Source organism: Homarus americanus, unplaced genomic scaffold (assembly GCF_018991925.1).
Source record: "Homarus americanus isolate GMGI-L3 unplaced genomic scaffold, GMGI_Hamer_2.0 scaffold47177, whole genome shotgun sequence".
NCBI classification, from domain to species: domain Eukaryota; kingdom Metazoa; phylum Arthropoda; class Malacostraca; order Decapoda; family Nephropidae; genus Homarus; species Homarus americanus.
This window is the reverse complement of record NW_024723484.1, coordinates 310,954-328,446: the sequence shown is the minus strand read 5'-3', so window position 1 is coordinate 328,446 and position 17,493 is coordinate 310,954.

Here is a 17,493-nt window from a genome sequence, read left to right as displayed (position 1 = left end):
TATTACATGAGGAAGGCGCTCGCTGTCATAACCTTCAGTATGTCATTGCTGTAGAATAAACAAAGGGAAAATTAGAAAGTGTGTATAAGTACATTGCTGTTAAGGCCGTATCGTAACAGTAAACAAGTTGATGGTAAGGTTAATGTTTTAGAATGACTTACGATTGTCATGCACGTATCTGCCTGAATATTGAAATCATATTTAGCATAATAGACTGATGTTGGTGACTAGAAAGTGTTTTGCATCGTGTCAATGTTTATAGTTTACGACGCACGCGCGAGCTTATATTAACTATCCTGACAGCATATCTTCGTACAACTTTTATGCACTATGCTTATTCGGCCTCTTATAATTGCATCTCTCGTCCTTATGTAAGTGGAGACTACCTCTTGTAAGACAGCGAGCTGCTCAACAATATAACAGGGGTCCTGCAACTATATAATGTTACTTAATTTCATCGTTACACAGGTATCATTCAATAACTGTGATTGGATTAGAGTGAGGAAAGAATTATATTATTGCAACCCATTTTATGATCCGATTTTCTTGAATATGAAAAGTTACCCATGTGTGTTAGGTAATTTATTCACGTCTGATTAGATACTCTATAGGAGATTAACTTTTAATTTGTTTACAATATTTAAGTTAAATTTTGAAAGTCATACATAATAGAAAGTCCTGAAGGATAATATGGGAGACAGGGATGGGTTCAGGTTCATGTATTTGTGCTGTACTGAAGGACATATTTTCATGTACTTGTACTTAGGGGTTGTCATATTATATCTAAAGTAGTTGTATTTGTACTTAGCCCCATAGTACTTGAAAAATTAAGTACATTTCAAGTAGAATCATGTACATATGTTCATGTTTATTTCAAGATGCCTACAATGGGGTACAGTCAGAAGCAGTAATTGCCTCCCCTCCCCCTCCCCTCCATATTATTTATATATTCGGTAGGTATGCTAGGCGAGTCAATCCGGTTTATTTACTAGAGGTTCCAAAGGTTTGTTTTCTAGGGGCTCCACAAAGACTTATCGGCTGAGGCTCCACTATTACCATGAGTCACATTCCCTGGTGCTTCATGTGATCTAACCTTATGTGCTCCACTAAAGGTATTTTCCATAAAATCATCTAGATTATGTTCTTCATAAACCAACCTGCTGGGGTTCCACACAATTGCACTCGGAATCACAGGGTTTAGGTCAGGTTTTCGAGTCTTGGTCGATGGTTCTAGAAGGTTTAAATTGCAGCCGCTGGCACAAGTCGGCCATGATTGGACGTCATCTCGGGTTAGCAGGAAATATACAACATTGTTCTAATGTCGTGTCGTGGTGGGGTAAACACAGATGTCATTAATGTATATATACTGTATATATAGCTAAATATATATTGACTTTTCTTAGTGACAGATATTATCTAAGTTTATTACCGTAAATATCTTGGCCAGATCCTTTTATGTTCATTATTTACGCAGTAGCAGTGTAGCTATTTTCTTACGCCTGCTGTGTTATTTAAAATATTAAGGCATAATAATGTGTAGTTCTACACCACGCACTGTGATACAAGCTTTGTAAAACGAGGACCTGCTGGCGGTGATAAGTAGGGACTGTCGCTGGCCCAGAAGAAAGTGGGTAACCACAGGCCAGACCAACAACTTAAGATAGAGTATTCCTATTTAATACAAGTTCCGCAGTAAATATGTTCAATCACATACTTAAGGATACTCGCTGAAGGCATTATACGGAATACCGGATCTTCAAGGTGAGTTGAGAGTCCTGATTACCACCGTAGGGAAGGTGTTATACCTGTACACACAACACACTCAACTATGAAAGCACTATATTGACTGAAACCAATTCTCACTGCTGTCCGTTAACCCACACCAATTTTTACAGACATTGGCCTCCAGGAACTTTGTTCTCGTTCTCAACCATGTTGTTCTCGACGCTCCTGGTTGCATTAACTCGCCAAGCAGTAAACAATTCCTTGGCTTAAACGAACACACCATAAGGAGACTCGGGTGATGCCCTTCTCTTGCGCTCTGTATGATAATAAAGAATATTATGAAACTGGCACGTGCTTCACAAGGCTCCGATCCCGTCCAGATAGCTGCTTTTTAGGGCTGGATAATGAAGTCATCTTGCCATTTTTCTCCCTGCATGATTGAAATGTTTACAAGAATTACAATGTCCGGTAGAGGTACAGCGGCGTATCATGGTGTTTTCTGAGGAAGACAGTGATGGATAGGGATGCAGGTGAAGGAAGGTTTGGCTGACAACAGACACATCAACACGTTCCTGGCATAATAATCACAGGGAGCAAGAAATGGAGAAAAAAAACCGCTTGTGTGTCGCCCTTGAGTAGGTAATAATGACACGAGGTAACTGCGACGACTCTCTCTCGCTGGGGAACTCCTGTTGGTGTCTTAGATACTTTAAAGATGTCCTATTTATCAGCCTGCCGTATTTTATGTAGATTTTTTATTGGTTTTGATTATGTAGTTTCATGCTTCTTGTGTATTTTTTATTTGTATTTATTTTTTTCATATAGATTACTGTCAATTCGTACTGTAAGAAGTTAGAAGTCGTATTGGTAATCTCACTCATACAAAATTTGAAAGATTTTTGAGTTACTGACATCCTCACACAATGTCTTTTTTTCTTATTGGGAAGAATGAAAGGAAGGAGGAACATTTATAGGTGCAGTTTTCCGACGATAAGTCTTCCTCTTACAATCCATTGCCAACATCTGCTAAAAATCATATCGCAAGAGATGATTTAGTGGTGTGTCGAGGTCCCGTCTATTTTGAGATTTAATGAGATAATGTTGTTAAAGCTGTGAAGAGACTTGAGCCTTTTCAGGAGTCAAAATATCATAACAGATCTCTTTATATTTGATTATGAAATATTAAACGGCAAGAAGACAGTGATGAAGGAGTTGCCATTTTTATGACAAGGATATCATAATTTTTTATTGTATATTACTACCCTGTATACTGAGATCCTCAAGATGGTGTGAAAATGTAACATACTGTACGGTACATCCCACCGGTAGCCTTCCAGTGTACCGCACCGTCAAAGTTAAACACTAAAAATATGTTTTTAGAGATTTTTTATGAAGTTTAGATTTAACGATAAGTTTAGAGCAGATATAGTGTACTAAAAGTGACATAAATGACTTTCGAGGAGTGGTGACCACCAAGGCGTGACGGAGCACCGGCCAGACTACACTGTCCTGCACTCATAGCATCCTACCGCCTTGTCTACTTGCCCGAGGTCTGTGATAAGGGCCAGTTTGAGGAGGATAACATCGACCACTGTTGACCTACTGTGGAAAGGCGAATCTTACCAAGTGCAAGATCATTCTTGCCCAACTGGAGAAGGACGAGTAGTAATCACCTCACAGGCCGCAATATGAGGAAGGCGTGTGACACCTGAGGCTGAATCCGCCACCTCTACGCTGAGCTTTATAAGTATAACCTTTACAATTGTCTTTTCCTTCTATGAGCTTTTCCCATTACTGTGGTCGCTGAAGCGTGTTTTCCTCTCCCAGTTCTGACTATGACCGTGTTCGTCTCCCACCTCCCACCTCGTCCATCCCCGCAGTCTATTAGCTTCCTCTTTGATCTTACTCCGTTTCTTCTTTATTGTCTCTTGTCTCGGTGTTCTCGTTAAGTAGTCAGATGGGCTTCTTCTGTTAATGTGGCCAAATTACTAAGAGTCTATTCTCCGTCACTCCCCTTGACTGCATGATTCTCTGTATCTCTGCTTTTAAATCATAATTCTTGTAACTTCATTCGTCCATTTCGGTGTTTTTTTTTCCTTTACATCTAAAACTATTAAATTCCTTATTAGTTATTCTCTTCTTGATTTCAACATGAGCGTCCCACAACTAGTTTATCTAAAGTACAACTCGGCCTCAAGTGTATAGCTACCACCTGGTGCTCAAGACACTCGCCACGGCGCAAACTCTTCCATATCAATTCCACTATTTACTTTTCTCGTTCTACATTTTATCTTCTTGGTTCTTTTAATCCTAAACATGTTTCTGTATCTTGATTTTTTTTTTTTTTTATAGTGATCTGGTATCCTGTCCCTCACTAGATTGGTCGGGTATGTTCTCTGTATTCACCCGACACATACCGGTACCACATGTTCTCTGTATTCACCCGACACATACCGGTACCACATGTTCTCTGTATTCACCCGACACATACCGTTACCATTATCCCTGCTGCCTACGTTCTCCAGAGGGCTACTACCTTGCACTTGTCCAGTTAGTGTTCAATGTATCTCTCTCTCTCTCTCTCATATCATCATCATTTATCAAAGTAACGTCGTCCTCAGTAAGTCTGTCTCTTACTCTCCTGTATATTTATACTTCCATAAAGTATACCTAAAGTGAAGTGTATTTAGCATACTCGCATCTACGTTTGGGGAAGTCGTATGTAATATTACTTTGCATTGAAATTTATTGTACATTTACTGCCGAGTTATTTTTCCCCAAGTTATATTTTCACTACGCTTTACAGTAAAGATTCCATCTGGATATTTTCAGTACTGATAATAATTGTATTTTCCAGAGAATTAAAGCTTTAAAAACATTGAGCAAGTACATTTTTTCACAGAAATTTAGAGGAATATTTTTAGAGACTGACTTTGGGATGGTTCTCACGTGCAGTAGTCGAGGAAGGTTGAACATCATCTTCGTGTGTAATTTTTGTGAGGTTGAAGCGCTGTTGGTCGATCCATTTGTGGCCAGACCCGCATTAGCTCGTTTAACTATTTATCAACCACTTCTCTCAGCACGCTGCTTTGCACAGTTAAGAGCAAGCAAAAGGCTTAATTAAGTTGGACAATATTTAACAGTCGTGAGCCCAGAATGGAGAGTACAGATGTGGGAGAAGAAGAAGCGCTACAAACAGGACCAGCTAAACTCGTCCTCTCACCCACGCCTCCCAAATTTACCACCCACTGGTCATCACCATGGGCGGTGTGACAGGTGTGCTGCCTACTGTTCGCCATCACGGGCAGTGTGACAGCAGTGCCACCCACAGGTCACCATCAAAGTCGATGTGGCACAGGTCACTATCAAAGACCACAAGGAATCAGCAAACAAGCCTCAGTAGGGCAGCGGGTTACGAGCAAGGCCACATCCAAGACGGTCTTAACTTGTAGCTACGTCAGAGTTAGGACCCGACTACCATACTAAAGTACTACATCACCTGACTGAGGCCCTGTATAAAAAAAAATAATTGACAAAACCAAAGTGGAATTATTAAAATGAGTTAAACAGAGTTTAACAGCATGGGTTTACCTCCTCACATGGGAAATGTGATGGTGCATTTCATAAAGTTGTAATCAATTTTTTTAATCAAATTAATAATTAACTATAGGAAGGGTTTGATTCTCCCGTGGCTGAGGACAGAGCCAGGTCACACCACCGACGTCTGAATATAATGGCATAAAACATGCGTGCGCTCAGGTTTGCTAGCAAGAGGACGCCTCACGATAAGATTATAAAGCTGCTTTACTTAACGTGAGGAAGTGTTATGTTCGACGCTCTTCTAAGTGACTTGCAAACACAATCGAGCGGGTTTATAGTTTGGTGCACTAGTGTCATCATCATCATCAACAAAAATAACCTGACAGCGAGTAGTGGTCTCCTCTTCACTGTGATGCGAGATAATAGACAGGTGTTATTTGGTGCCATAATATTGCATCCATGCAGTACATACTTCCAGCACATAAAGGTAGTGATCAGTGCCAATAAAAAACACACACTGTACTCCGGATGACGATATTCTGGCGTGGTTTAACAGGTGGTTGACCTTAGGCACACATACAGGCTGCAGCCGAAAACTTGCGAAGCACTCAGTGTTAGCGCTGCGTCTTTGTCTTCTTCAGGAGTACTGGGAACAAAAGAATACCAACCATTAGTAGAAGAAAGGAAGAATGTACTGCTGGCAACTGGAACACACCACAATAAGTTTGCTCTCTCCAAGGGTAAATGCTCAAGTCTCTAACATTTCCTTCATGTGTCCAAAAAAAAAAAATGAAGTCTGCATTGTCGCATTCATGTGGGTGAAAAAGGGAATACTTGTACCCGAAACATATCGATTGTGTGGTACTGGCGGCATTCCTTGTGTCGATGTCGTGTGGGAAGTGTGGGAGCGAAAGGCTGTCCTTGAGTTACATTACGTAAATGGAGTGAACGAGGAAAAAGAGAGGTCAGGGGTCAGGAGTAATTCAGACAGTACTTTTTTGTCAGAAACATGTAAACAGTGAACACATACACAGATCACATCCATTCAGTGAATATCGAAACCTAACACAAAACACCAGTAACAATATGGGAGTTATAATGCTTTTTTTTCCTTTACTTTTCTTTTACAGCGTTGGTGACAAGAAGAGATAAAGGTACTCGCATTATGTTAGTCTTTCCCCATGGTGTTAAACTTTTAAGTATATTTTAACTGAAGCAAAATTGTGTTAGGAAAAGATGTGTTTTTCTTGCCAGTTAACGATATCAGATACTAGGTTCTCACATTTTCTCAGAGCTCAAACTAGTCTATTAAACTCATCCTGCGATACTAAGGCTTTCAAAGTAAATTACGAGTGAGACATTAGAGGATCTATCAACGTCATTGCTTCTGTAAACAAGACCTCTGCTTCGTACACACTTGGCAACATATGCGTCTTTTGATTCTGTATCGTCGAGTATTACGTCAGCCATTAAGGTATTGCCTGCTCTAACATCAGCTGAGTAAGCAGTATACATACTGATGTTAACTGAAATTAGCATCTGTAAAAAAAATAGTTTATTTTCGTAAGAGCATCTGTAATTCAAATGAGAAAAGAAGAAGCTTGGTCTACTCTGTAAATATTGCTGAATTATTAAAGGCCAGTCATAATCCTTCCTTAAATATCCCTGGACGACAAGGATTAAACCTACTACCTTTTGCATGTTAAAACATTATTACTAAATACTGCTCCATGTTATATAAAGAGCAATTATCCCAATCACTTGCACATACGAAAGACTATTTTGATTTTACAATATAACCTTTCAGAGTTAGGACTTGTAGGAGGATCCTCTTGTATCCTATGGCTACTATATACCGGTGATATACTTTCTGTAATGTAAGAAGCATTTGTTGTTGGTATGAGAGGAATCTAGATTTTTTTTCATTATATTTAAACCCTGTGTTTGAGACTGTGAATGACGCTACTCTTTTAAATATTATTCCGCTTATGTTTGTATTTATTTGTGGGACAACCATTAAGGGATACCAAAACATCTACGTCTTCATTAATGCTGTACTGTTTTTATTTTATTAATATATACACATACACCCTGCATGACTGAGTAATGTATATTATGCTTTTTTCTTAATAATTCATAATACCACCTTTTTTGTGTCGTATGTTATATCCTAAACACTCATACTATTATTTTGTTACATTTACCACTTTTATTACATTTTAAACACATTTTCAAAAATAACTTTTACAAACTTCTCCATAATTCAGATGATGACCTCGACGAATTCAATTCATTCCTCATTGGTGGTCACCACCCACTGTCGTTGGACTAACTTGACCATTATAATTCGGAACTCGTGCCGGCGAATTTTGTAATGATCAATCAGTCGTGCAAATACGGAACCATCCAGGATATCGAAGTTATGGTTGATGAATAAAGTCGTGTAGTCCGGTGTACATAATACGATTTGTAGAGACTTTGTAGTCGTAGCCCCGGTGTGCATGTTTACATAAGCCGTAAAATTATCTACTTTAGGATCATGAACTTCAGGACTTTGTGAATCCTGATATCGACCTGTTCATTTAATTAAAATGGAAATGGGCAACTACCACCATACATGATGAGACATAGTCATTTATCCGTGTATTATAAAAGATTATTTAAATTACAACAATACCCAATTTACAACTTTCTATCATACACAGATACACACCATACATCAACACACTGGACCAAAGGTAAGATCGTACCATGAGTATACTGTATACCCAGTATAGTTGACAGCCTAATTCACCTGATGACAACTAGTTCTTTTACCTTGACCTTTACTTGTCGTTTTGTCTTAAGGCAGTTGAGGACACAGTACTTTGAATATCAAGTTTACGCTGATTCAACTATTACTATTATAATTTTAAACCCCATTTAGTACTTAAATTAATACATTTTATAGTCCTAACTCATTGCATTGAGAATTTCGACCTATGCCGGGGAAAACTGACCGAGACACCAGGTAATAACTAACTTTTGGTGAGAAATGTCCTCTGCTGGGAGCACCACCAGTGTCTCCCAGCCATAATGACTACAGGAGTGTCACCAAGTGTGTTCATTATATTATTTATTGTTATACAAGATCCTGGGAAAAACTTCTCATCACGTGGTAACAAATCTCCTGGTTGTTGAGTTAAAGAAAACAGTAAGGTGGTGGCAACACATTGGGTCTAAGGCACTACTAGCACACCCGGATCTTATTAGGTTGTGGTAACACACACGGATCCGACACACACACACACACACACACACACACACAAAGTACCGGGTAGCTGAAATCACCTTCAGAAAATCAGCACATGTGAGGCACATACTCCTTAACTCAGGTACACCCACTAAAAAAATTTGGGGCACCCTTACGGCGTGATACAATATAACACGGGTGCCGAATATTTTTTTAGTGGGTGTACATCATGCTAGTACAGTACAGTTGCCTCCATTTATAACGGGTACAGTGGTTGGCGTGTTTTGTGAGATGTGGCACCACCGCCCACCAGACAACACACAGGAGCTAATGACTTCCTACTTGGTAATCTATATTAAAGCTAACCACGTAGGAAATACTCGCAGTCACAGATAGAGGGAGACTGTTTATTTAGCAGTCTTGGTCTGGTTACTATAGCGAGGGTTGTTCTGCTCATTTTGATAGTTTTACTACGATGTAAACAAACAGTGGCGCCATATCTCACAAAACATGCCAGCCACTGTACCCGTTATAAATGTAGGTAACTGTACATTCAAACGCAATACGTTCACTTCAACACCGTATTAAAGTTATATAAATTTAAGATTATTTTATGTGCAAACTGGGATACATGAGTGGTTTTATGGTGTGTACAGTATTCCAATTTTGTTTAAGTTAATCAATGATTTGTTCTTTATTAAATCAATTTTTTCGTAATATAATTAAGATTATATTAAAATTATTTAATTAAGATTATGTAAATTTATTCTCTGAACAAGAGATGTTATTGTCTTCAAATTTTATCATATAGTGAACACAATGCAGAAAAAGTAAACACTGTGTTGTCTTAACATTATTCGTTGTCTGTTTACAGATAAGTTTTACATGGCGTGCAAGTGTTGTCAGTTTAACGACTGAGTATTTTTGTGTATTGCATAAATAATGATGTTTGTGTGTTAGAAATGTCATATGTATTTGTTATGCATTATTTTCTTTACCCCTGAGACACACCATAGGTTCTTTATAGTCTGTACGAAGAAATAAATGGAACACAACTCCCCTGAAGCTTGGTATCTCTGGTGGCCCTTCCCAATTAATTCATCGTGTTAGTCATTCACCGTCCAAACAAACTCCATATTCATATTTACTTTTATCTCACCGCCAAACGTCCATAACTGCCATAGTATTAAGGACGTCCAACAACAATAACAACAAGTTGGTTGTAATGTTTATAGTGGAAAGGGTAATGTTGTACCAGATGGTTGCATTCAGAAGACTTATAACTAATGACCTCTTAGTGACATCTGCTCGTAAATTCAGCAATAAACAAACGATGTCCATCTCTATACGGTACTTCATATCATTCATCAACATCTTCATTTTTATCAACTTGGTCTATTGTTTAGACTAACTTATTCTTCCGAGTAAGTCACCAGTGATGGCGTGTTGGTGAAATAGAGAACTACTTACTTTATTGTTCTGTTTGAATTGTTCTCCTTTATTATCTGTAGTTCACAGCCCAGGAGACTATTTCGCCGACTCCTCTCCAATTTACTGAAGGTGTATTCTTTCCCGGAGGTTTTAGTATAACACCGAAGAGCATAGAGAGTTTGGGAGCAATATAGTACCCTCTTGGCCTTGATAGATGGCCTTATAAAACAAGACCTGGGGTATTGAAGGGTATCTGTCTCATTAGGACTCGTGTAACCTTATCTCCTCCATATTGTTGTACTTCCCACTTGATTCAAGGCGGAAGTTAGAAGTGGAGGACTAATTTTACAATCTTATTTTCGAACAAAAGTTCTTAGCTAAGCCTCAGATGTCCTCCCTCCATTGGGTTTGAGAATTGATCGGCTGGAACTGACCTCGAGAATAGCGGATTGACCTAGAAATCAATATGACTTAGTGTGAAATGTGCTGGGTGGACAGTCGGGGTTCAACGAAGACCTCCTAGCCTAGGTGTGATAAAGAGGAAGGTGTTATAATCATGCCCAAATGAACTAACAATCAACTATTATATTCTGTTGGTTCGATATCAGAATCAGTCCACCAGATTATCTGTGGACCGTATAGAACCACTCACAGACACTGAAGAAAAAAGTAAATGTTTATCTCAGGCTCTGGTAAAAATATGTTGGCACCTCAGCAGTTTTAAGGGACGTTTCGACAATCATTGGAAATATAAACGTATTCATTAACACCTGATTTTTGTCTACCTTGTTTACGTGTTTTCTTAACATTTTGGTCGATAGTTTGGTTCATAATTTGGTTAACACTTTCATGGTCAGTGTGTAGAGCAGGACAACCGCTTCTTGTGAACATCCTTTTAGAATGTCTTATGAATGGCAACATACAGTATTTGTAACATGCCATGATAAAATTTCAATAACTACCTTACCAGGCAATCAACTATCACCTTATTTAAAGATCGTATACAGATAAATTAACCTTTGTTCAGTAATTGTAAGTAATAAGTACTGTTTTTATTAGAAACTCAAATCGTGTTATTAATCATCTTTGGATCCATGTCTTTTATCACTACTAGATTAACTATTCTGTTCGTTACAATATTAAGCAGTAAGTGCCTATATTATGAACTTAATTTATTCAACGTTAAATCACTGAAGACGTAAGTTAACAATATGCAGTATAAGATATATGTTTTACTGTTGTGGTTGAGAAGTGTACGTGTAGTCCACCCCAACGATGCTGCATACGGGTGAAGGCAGCTGCACTTTTTATGTATGCTTGTCGCCGCTCACTGGTAACACCTCGAGAATACTCAAGTAACTTGTCCTCCACAACACGTACAGAAACAACCATCATTTAGTGTATACAAACAAACTATATCACTGGACATTAACTCGTGTTCTCTTGCTTACCGTTTTGACACTTACCCCAATTCTTCAAGTAGCTGCTCAAGACTTCCAAAGAATTCAGCAAAATTGTCAGTGCTGGTGGTTGGTAAGACGAGGTCGACGGTAATGCTGAGCTGACCTTGTCTCTCCAAGTGTGTGTCTGTGGGTTACAAGCGTCAAGGCTATGGACTCAATCGGTGTAATCCTTGCCAGCCTCCCTCTTGCTATTCCGCCAGTCTTACCTATTCGATATACTGTAACTGCCCAGTGTTGGATGATATTAAACGGGTTATTACCTTAGAGACTGTATCAGTAATGTAATCAAAGAAAATTAGCACATCATAAAAAAAGGTGTAGCATAAACAAAGACCACGGGAGTCCCAGACGTGTGTGTGTGTGTGTGTGTGTGTGTGTGTGTGTGTGTGTGTGTGTGTGTGTGTGTGTGTGTGTGTGTGTGTGTGTGTGTGTGTGTGTGTGTGTGTGTGTGTGTGTGTGTGTGCGTGCGTGCGTGTGTGTGTGTGCGTGCGTGTGTGTGTGTGTGTGTGTGTGTGTGTGTGTGTGTGTGTGTGTGTGTGTGTGTGTGTGTAAACTACACATTTACTACCAGCTCTGGGAAACTCGTCTCTCAGGAGTGTGCCTCCATGAGGCCTCAGGCAAAGCAGGTTTTCTCGGTCGCCTCTGGAACCTTGCTCAAGCCTTGAAGAACCGGGTGTTGACGGCCAGAAGATCGACAACCTTTACTTGAGGATAAATGCATCTGCGATTTTTTTTCTTGTGTGTGTGTGTACGTGGACATAATTTGTACTTAACTATTTATGTCATTTATACGGTATAACGCGTTTGTTTTCGTGATTTTTGTGGTACTTAAACAAATCAACTTTTGCTGTGCCTCTCTTTACACTTAACACTCCACGGTTCATTATTTATCCGCCGCTGCATTCATTTGTTTATCTTGTTACTTTTAAACCTGTATAGTCATTCTGCTTCTTTGAAAATACATATGAAATTATTTTAAATTTTACCCTTTGGTGATATTTAGAGCCCTATTTACATTTTACTCTTATTTGCATTTCAGAATATATACAGAGTTCTGTATCTCAATGTAATTTGAAAGATATTGGCAAGCAGTATCTTCCTTTATATTCAACAGCTTCTCTATATAAGAAAATAAATCATCTCCTCCAGTAAACAAGGATATACTATAAGAATGAAATATTATCAATTACCATTTCACCAGACAGAGACTGCTTGACCGAATAGAAAATAAAAACATGAAAAAGTAGGACAATTTTGATGAAACATATTTATACAAGCAGCCAGAAAGAAAATCACTCAACGATTTAACTAGAAGAAAAAAGACGACGTAAATGATGCCCTTCACATGGGACGATGATTTTACTCCTAATTAAATCTTTATATATTGACTATGTGTTTAATGAGTTTTGTTTTATTAATGTTGAATTTGAAACTTATGTCACTGAGATAAGTATTTTGCATCAGGACTTGTCTTTAGTTGTTTATTAATTACAGCATGCATGTCTGTTTAAAGCTGCGATTGTCCATGGTTAATTAAAATTAATTATTTTTTTAACAATCTTAAATATTACACGTATCTAAGTAGAAAAATCTATTAATTTTACACTTACACACTAAATCCAGTCCAACGAATTTACAACAGGAAGTAAATTTTTCTCTGAGTTTCTAATTCTGCTTAGTCAGGTTTTACTGCCAGAGAATACCGTTCTAAATATATGTTTTGGCTGTTAGTCGCTGTATATATATATTTACGTAAAGGAGATCATAACATAACATCCTTTCTCCCTTTCTGTTAGGTTATGTTGTCTGAATCCGGTGAAATCCACAACAGGAGGCGAATGCTGTATCCGTACTCCCCCTTTACATTTTATACTTGGTAAGTGATTAAGACATCATTGAGATAAGCATTAATTAGAACAAACTTAAAATCACTGTCGACATATTTACCTCCTGAGACCATCACATGATATTTAAACGTCACTGCTGACTACACTATCTACAACCATTATGTACCATTATGGCTCTTAAAAAAATGGTTTAATAACTCGATGGCTTCTTATATAATGACACACTGTTGATGCTGACAGGTTTATCTGCCGGGCTCAGTGGATGTTGCCGCTATAATGGAGCTCTCAAGTCTCAACAGTGATAAACGAAAGAGTTCATGAAAAGGATAATTAAGTTAAGAGGAGACCGTAGTTCTAGAAGGCCAGGGTGACACACACAACTTATCATCAGTGTGGCACCCAAGGAAACAATACTTCTTAGACGATGGTCATAGGTGCTACACAACGAGGCAGAAATATATCCTTACATTTACCTGAATTGTGACTGTACTGTAATATGTGTGTGTGTGTGTGTGTGTGTGTGTGTATGTGTGTGTGTGTGTGTGTGTGTGTGTGTGTGTGTGTGTGTGTGTGTGTGTGTGTGTGTGTGTGTGTGTGTGCGTGTGTGCGTGCGCGTGTGTGTGTCAAGAAACTTTATGGATGGTTGGTGATAAGTACAGGGGAAGGTGGAGCATTATGGACCTGCCGGGGCTATCAGAGATGGGTGATGGAGGCAGAGGAGAATTAGAATGACGTACGAAATGGGGCGGAAGAGGAGAGAGAAGGTGATTAATATAGGATAGAAGAATATGGAGGAAGAAAGAAAGGAAAGCATGGGTATGAAGGTGATGTTTGAGAGAGATAGAAGAAAATAGATTGAGATGGAAGATAGTAGAAGCAACTTGAAAAAAAAAGTAGGTTAAGAATCTTAGTGGGAAGTACCTGACGATTCGCCCTCACCTCACTTGCATAGCAGGATCGTCCAGGTAATCAGTAGGTAAGTCTAACTACTACTACGACTATGTGGGAGCTTAGACGTAGTGTAGGCATACGACAACTCTCAAAGCCACTCATGATAGTAACTAGATGGAACAGAATGTCTTATTGTGCCATATAATCCTTTAGCGTCGAGATTATTATTCGTATATACGTCTTTACTCTTATCACTGCGCAAACGGTACATAGTTGTGACGATCATGTCCACGTTACACTGTCGGGATGGTAAACAACTAAGTTTATGAAACGCTCATTCTGGTGAAGTTCTCAGAGGTGCTGAATAAAGAGAGGTCCTCGTCTTGTTGAAGTAGAAGCGGCTATCTGTCCAGTGTTTCAGACTACTGACGAGAGAGAGAGAGAGAGAGAGAGAGAGAGAGAGAGCACAATAAATGACCTACACCACGTGTTTTCGGACGTATTCCCAACAACACTCAGCGTTATGGGAAGCTACGAGCTTTTCTACCTCCTTTACCCTCCCTCCCCTCACCCTCTTGACCCTTATCACCACCCTACACTTTAATCCTCCAGGGGTTGAGTGGCCCGGTAAATGGGATTATCTCTAACGCCTGTTATTATGATTAGCCTTTACCAAGCATGCCTTCCCTACACCACCACCACCACCACCCTCCTCAGGTGACGTGACCTAGTTTCTTCCCCGTTGGCCATATTTTTGTGCCGAAGTGACCTAGTTTAATGCCAAGAGAGGGACCTTGTTTTGTGCTCCTGGAGGGTACACAGGACTATAGGGTCTCAAGAGGCTGATTGTATTTCTGTCAGGGAGGTCTTTGTTGTCGTTCTGTTGTGTTACTTGAGTGTCGTAGATTTATTGGTGGTTTTGTGCCTGTTGTAGTTGATGTGTTTGTTGGAGTAGTGAGTATTTTTTTGTTGATTGTAATATGTATAAGCTCAATCAAGTCAGTTTTGTTTTTGTTTAGTTGTTGTTTGATTGTTATGTATTTTGTGTCCGGGCTCTTTGTTTACATGTTATTCGGTCTAGGGAGATTCCGTGGTTCAATTATTTTTTTGGGTGGTTTAAATGTTACTGTGTTTCCTTGTAAAGTATGATTCGCGTTGTGGTATGGTGTCTGTCTGTCTGTCTGTTATGTCTGTCTGTCTGTCTGTTATGTCTGTCTGTCTGTCTGTCTGTCTGTTATGTCTGTATGTCCAGTGAATACTCTTTGAAATAATTACTGTTTTCTTTAATGTTGTATTTAAGTTTTTACCCCGCAGGCAGTTTTAGTCAGGGTGTGATATCGTTATCCATGTATAAGTGTGTCTGTCTGTCTGTGTTGTTAACCTAAACCACAGAACAGCAGTGTAAGATTTTTCCTTCATTGAACCACACGAGCGAGCTACAAGGTCATAGCTGTGGAAAGATGTCTATTTTAAGACTGGATCCGAGCTGTTATTCTGGGTCAGGTCAGGTCACCTCAGTCCAGCTGACCCCATTTCACCTAACGGGGAAGGGAAGGTCATCAGCAGGAATCGGAGTAAACATCTGCTTTTGTTTACATTGTTCGCTATTGTGGTAAGGGTCTGACAAATCCAGGCTGAGAACTCTTTTCCCTCAAGTTCACTGTGTAAACAAACCCATTCTTACTTGTGTATTTTTCCCTATACCTTCTTATTTTCTTATTATTATTTATTTCTTATGTTTCTTTTTGGGTTAATTTTAGTGTTTCTTGTTTCTTGTTCTTTCCTCTTATCTTTTCTATTCTAATGTATTCTACCTTAACCTAACCTAATCATCAGGTGAAATAATCTTGGGAGTGCTATATGCTATATTAATTTTCTTGTAAGCTTCAGTATTTGCGCTCTGGAATATTTGCCCAAAAGAACATTAACCATAGGGACAGAACACGCCTCCCAATCTAGTGTCTCTGTTGGTAGTGGAGAGTCGGTGATCTATTAGTATAGTTTATCAACACTGTGTAGACAACTCTTGCTTTTTTAAGTTACCGAAACGACATTACCAGAGGATTGTGGGAAGTCGGAGCCGCTAATGCTAAAGTTCAAGAAATAATATGGATTTTTTTTATATAAGTACTCGGACTACACGCTTTCCTTACGTTTCTGAACTTACCGACGCTACTAGACAATTCGTACGTGGGGAGAAACAACAACACGGAGATAAAGGCGGTGTCTCGCTTCACTGGGACGGAGATGCGCGCTGCAGGAACGAGGCTCGACATCTTGAGACCTTCTTGGAATGATAACAAAGAATGGATGAATTAGATTGGATTAATTAAGTTACTGTAGGGTAGATTGAGTGTTCAGTCACGCACGAATACAGCCGTTACCACCACGATACGGGACAGTAAGAATAATATTATCTTCATGTTTTCTTTATTCATTATTAACAGTGTGTTGATTAGACCAGATTGCTTCCACGTCGAATGTATTACCACTCAAAACAACTCTTTTTCTAATAACTTACATGCTCATAGCATGGGGAACCAGTTCGTCTCTTACCTTACACGTGATTTGCTTTTGTAAGAAACCCTAAGATTTATAACATTTTAATAGGTCGGAAAACGTGGACTGTATTGAGATACCTGTCGTCAAAGAAAGCGACGCGCCCCAGACAGACAAACATAAACCTTCAAGATATAAACTTCCCACAAAAGGCTATCCTGTGACGCCGCTGAGTTGTTTACTCCTGGTGGGGGAGTTAAGACCTGCAGCTCCAGAAACTGTGAGAGGTGCTGTATCCTATCCTGACCTCGTCCTCGGAGCGCTCTTGAGAGGAGAAATAGAATACAGTAGAGATACGTTTAGTGACTGAAGGGTAATGGTAGGTGGGCATTAATTGTGGTCAGCGTCAGCAGGGGAAGAGAGGAAGTTCAGTGTGTCGGGGTTGGAAAAGTTAAACCGAGTCAGGGTGGAAGTTCACTGTGTCGAGGTGAGAGGTCATATTGAGTTAGATTTCAGTGCTGGTAAAGGAGAGAAACATTGAAAACTTTTACTGTACTGTATGCAAAGAGAAATAATAAATTGAAGGTTAGATTTAAATGTGGTAACAAAATATGGAGAAAATTCTACTCTTAAATCAAGGTATTGGGATTGTACCCAGCGAAGAGAAGAACCAGTAAAGGAACTCCAAGGATAAAATTAACATCAATCATTTCTCAGAAGACATATTAAGGAGCAGGCGTATGTCTTAACCCCAGGACCAAATTATACAGGGTTTTCAAGAGATTAAAAAACAAAAACAAAACACAAGTAGTACAGTATTTTAACCAATTTCCAAGAGGTTCACAAGAGTATGCTGAAGAAGATA